The 4,822-nt window shown below is 38.7% G+C and overlaps 1 protein-coding gene across 2 annotated transcripts in view; it reads right to left on the reverse strand.

Annotated features, from left to right (window-relative positions):
* The window catches only part of LOC101859951, a 41,559-nt gene extending 39,969 nt beyond the window's left edge, over window positions 1–1,590 (reverse strand). The window contains exon 1 of one of the 2 annotated variants that reach the window (XR_001185007.2): window positions 919–1,590. The gene's annotated coding sequence lies outside the window, so the exon portion shown is untranslated. The remainder of the gene's footprint in view (window positions 1–918) is intronic. The other variant, XM_005102888.3, reaches the window with a different exon arrangement.
* Window positions 1,591–4,822: the final 3,232 nt, after the last annotated feature.

The following is a 4,822-nucleotide window of genomic DNA, read 5'->3' on the forward strand; positions in this document are numbered from 1 at the left end:
AGAAGAAGAAGAAGAAGAAGAAGAAGAAGAAGAAGGAGAAGGAGAAGGAGAAGGTGAAGGAGAAGGAGAAGGAGAAGGAGAAGGAGAAGGAGAAGGAGAAGAAGAAGAAGAAGAAGAAGAAGAAGAAGAAGAAGAAGAAGAACATTATGATGAAATTTGACTGAAACGTAAGGACTTCACATGATATGTCCTTATAGGACTTTTCAAAGGATATTATGTAACACGCATAATTAGTTCTGGCTGGAAGTCATAGCAACAAAGCGTTCGTCGCCATCATCATCATCATCATCATCATCATCATAATCATCATCATCATCATCATCATCATCATCATCATCACAATCATCATCAACATCGTCATTTAAGAAACGTACTTTCAAAATTTGTATTTTGTTTTACTAAGGTACTTGTGTAATTTCTTGATCTTCTGTAATTCCTTTGTGTTTCATATTCTAAATGTGGTGCAAATAAGTGAACAGACGAATGAATAAGTAAACACACGGATAGATAAACATATAAAACGCTTGGAAATAATGGTCGAATTCGAAAAGATAGTCACCAGATCTATACGTAACAATAAAAAAGCAATAATTTCCAACACTCTGTCTTAAAGCAGATAGAAACGTTTGGCACATGGGATAGTTGCAGAAAAGCGCATTTCTCCCTATGATAATAACCCTTGACATAACTGCTTTACAAAGCAGTCTGGCTTTCGTTTCTGCCCCCACTCCCTCTCTGTCTGTCTGTCTGTCTGTCTGTCTGTCTGTCTGTCTGTCTGTCTGTCTGTCTGTCTGTCTGTCTGTCTCAACTTCATCACCGTCACCAAGTCGGTACAGTATTCGATCGTCACTGTGAACTATCTGATATCCAAACAAGTTAGAAGTGAAACACTAAAAATGAAACTAGCTAGACACTCACAGGTTTACAGTCGTTTTCTCCCCATAGATGTCAGTAGGCCTTCAATACACTGAGCTCGGTAGATCCGTCCCCGCAGCCGTCGAATCCGTTTGTCAGTGCCTGGGACACGTCTCGGGTCTTTTTTATTTCACTCTGAAAGGAAGGGGTAGATTGTCTGCTACGCTGTTTAAAAACCTAGCGGTACACATATTGAGGGCGAGGAACCATGCCAGTTAATGTCAAATATTGAACGGCGCTTGTTTTACTGTAAGCCTGTCAAATGCAGGGACAGTGGCGCTTGTCGTGTTAGGCTCCTCACTATCGCACGAGTACTTAGGTTTAGTAAGACTTTCACTGCACTTGCAACGCAATACGATCATATTAGTGTCGCAGATTTGAAGTGTTACAAGAGAGTAACAAAAGCAAAAAAGAGAAGGAGAGATCATACAGACGATAGATGTTTGATTAAAAAAGAACGAGCAATCCACGACAGAGCTTCCTTCAACCACCCACAGATATGAGTTTGATTCTCGTGTTGAAAATTTGTATTTCATTTCATTTTTTATTTTTAAAAAATAAACTGAGTACATGCATCTCCATCTACTTGCTGAAATTTTGTATAGCTCTCTGTGCACTTAAAGACCCAGCATCGCAGCAGCCCGCATCTTATTGAATGATCGAATGTGTCGATGGGGATGTAAAGACTTATAATTACATGGATGCACGGACCATTTTTATTATTCAGTTGTTTTTTTAAAACTCAATAGTCGTCTTGAAGCGTCATGTCGGCAATAATGAGATGTTTTCCATCTAGGCTGTCAAGTTAGGCAATGATATCTAAATCAGAGGGAATCTTTGAACACTAAGAATATCATATAATTTCATGTATCGTGGGCGGGTATTCGAGCTAAATACGACGTGGGGTACAGGTTAACCGCCCTTTTTGAAATGAAGAGATTGCTTAATAGTATTCAGAGTGGGGGGGGGGGGGGGGGGGGGGGGGGGCCTTTTCCAAACCCTAAAAAGATTTTCCTTTTTCTCAAAGCCGGAAATTGGCCAAAAAAAAGGGGGAAATTTTCCCAAAAAAAAACCCCCGGGGGGTGGGAAAACATTTTTAAAACTGCACCAGGTACTCTACTTTCAGTGACTTGATGAGGTTAGTCATTGGTGGCTGCTCCTCTTTTTGGGACTTTATATTCTGAGCACATAGGTGGTGCAATGTTTGATTATAGGCTTATAGATTTGTTACCAGGAAGCAAAACTGAAAGGAAGTGATCAATGTCATCTTTACATTTAAATTCATACCAGGACTGGTCAGAGGACTTTATTTGCCATCATTAAGCGAAAAGCATGTGCATATATCTTAGGGGTAGGGGAAGGATTATCTCTGTGACTGCTTTTTCCTTTGATAGCTGCAAAAAGGTTTTCAACACAGTCCTGATTTAGCTTGTTGCTGAATAAATACTTACCACCACCCTTACAGTTTCCTTGACCAGAATCAAAAGGGCTTGAATAGTTTGTATCCAGCCTTTATTAATGCTTGGTAGGGGTTGTTTTTTTTCATTTTTCTTTTCGTTTTTTTGTGTGGTTTTTTGCCATATTCAACTTGTTTCAACCAACCAATGTTATATTTCAAGAGAGGAATGTGGGGTGAAGCTGGTTTGATACAAAGCTTGTAAATTGCAGATGACTTTGCTTGTATAAATTGTAGTAAAGCATTGAAGAAACTGTCAAATCTGCTATGCAAAGGGATGTGGCAGAAACAGATGTACTTGGCAGAGGAATGCCGTCCTAGCAGCAACTTAATTGTGGATCAGAACATGAGCTACAACAGCTGCAGAAACAGAATTTTTCAAGTCGTAGAATTATATTATTTCTGAATAATAGTGTGTGATTTAATCAACACATTATTATGAGTGGCATTTATATAACTATAACATGAACAACAGACACACATGCATCACACACATTATTATGAGTGGCATTTATATAACTATAACATGAACAACAGACACACATGCATCACATTCACTTGCACAGTATAGACAACAAAGTATAGATTATAGTAACCACTATGAAAAGAATTTGTTGTGTTTTTCTCCTCTCAGTTTTATGCTTTTCTCTTATTAATATTAGGCCTACTATATTGAAGGGTTCTCATACTGAGAGTCATAGAATCTAGTATTATTGTTCTTTTTTTTTTTTTATTGTTGTTCATTCTTTGATGTGATACTACAAATAATTATATCCTAAGCATTCCAGAACCATGTGTTTGACAGCTTACCCCAGTTAGCCTTTCTAGTGACATAGGACATTCTATATGATTTGTATCACTTTGTTTTATTTTGATTTCCAAATGAAATTCAATTTTGTTTTAAAACGTAGGCTGTAGTATAAGTCCCCCACTGCCTTGTGGGTTAGTCCTTTTGGACAAAGGCTAGCGGAGTAAACCGTACAAAATTCCAACAGAAGGCAAGGGGAAACCACTGCTGTATTCTTTCCCTAGAACGTTGTGGATCATAACATTTCAATAAATGCTGCAACGCAAGACAGAGTAAAGTGGAGGTCCATGATAGCCCACGCCAGTCGGCAAGGCACCAGATGATGATGATGTAGTAAAAGTAGACGCGCCTAGATCTATATATTATTTAGGGTCTATATACTTTGTTAACAAACTCGATGTGATGAAGTTTCGCTTCTATTAATACTATTATTCATTATATACAAATACCTTTAACAAAATAGCTTATTCTTGGATAGATAAATTGACAAGATTTTAAAAAACCCACACAATTTACTTGTGAAAATGATTTTTGAGATTAGGAATTTCCATGTTGTAAAAGAGCATGAGTCTTTCGACGTTAGCATAGTAAGTCGTTTGGGTGGTTTGTTTCTTTTTAGAGTACGGGGATTGGGAACTTTGAATAACGCAGGTATCGCTGTATTGCACGCGTCAGTTGGTTTGCCTTAGCACCAAGAAACTGAGAGTCCGTAAAGTGCCCAAGACAGTCTGGTGACTTGCTCAGAAGATCCTGTCTTCACCCAGACGCACCTCGGACCGTATCTTTAGTTTTTAAAATATCCAATGTATAGTATATTCTATTAGAGAACAGTTCATTGCAGAGCACAACTGGCTGTTCTGTCGCTTTTAAACTGTAGTACTGTAAGATCTAATCTACGTCTACCGTTTCGTAAACTCCTAGATCTAGAAATCTACATCATCGATCACTGAACATGTTCAACTCACTACCGCTTTCCGTTCATAAAAATCTTATTTCTCAACTCACTGTATTCAAAATGTAAACAAAAACCAGTAAAAATAAATACCAAACGGTTTTTATGGGGGAAAAAACCCCAAGACAAAACTGTCTTTATGAAATTCAAAGTAGGTAGCTATTTCAGCGAGTTGAACAGAGCGCTCTTTCTTCCTGTCGTTTGTTTACGCTTTAAACGCGCAGCAAGCTGGTTACCAAGGGGAGCCAGTTGGACCAGAGAGTTTACAGTAATACTATTACTGTAAACCCTCTCTGGTTGGATCGAAAATGAGGCTGCCGTCCCGTCTTGTCGTAATCCGTCTTGGCTAAGGATACGTGTCCACCAAAATAAGATCACCTCCAGGCCAAGACAATGTACGAAGTTTTTGCAGGGTGTAGATCTAGAATCGACTCACAAAGAACCGCGTCCACCGACGTCAGACCCAAGACACATTTTTAGCCGGTAAGCGCTATTTGCAACGCCGCGTTCTGAATAGTTCCCGTGCTATTTGAAACGCCAGTACTAGATCTAGATGTAGTAGCCATCGTTTCTACATGATAATAGTGTAGTTCTGCCTGAATTGTGGAAGCTTTTTCAGTTTTTTGATAAACCTCCTAGGATTTGACTCCCTTTTTTATGACGTTGTCTTATTCCGATTAATATTGGGTAG

The sequence above is a fragment of the Aplysia californica genome, unplaced genomic scaffold, assembly GCF_000002075.1.
Source record: "Aplysia californica isolate F4 #8 unplaced genomic scaffold, AplCal3.0 scaffold00347, whole genome shotgun sequence".
Classification (NCBI taxonomy): domain Eukaryota; kingdom Metazoa; phylum Mollusca; class Gastropoda; order Aplysiida; family Aplysiidae; genus Aplysia; species Aplysia californica.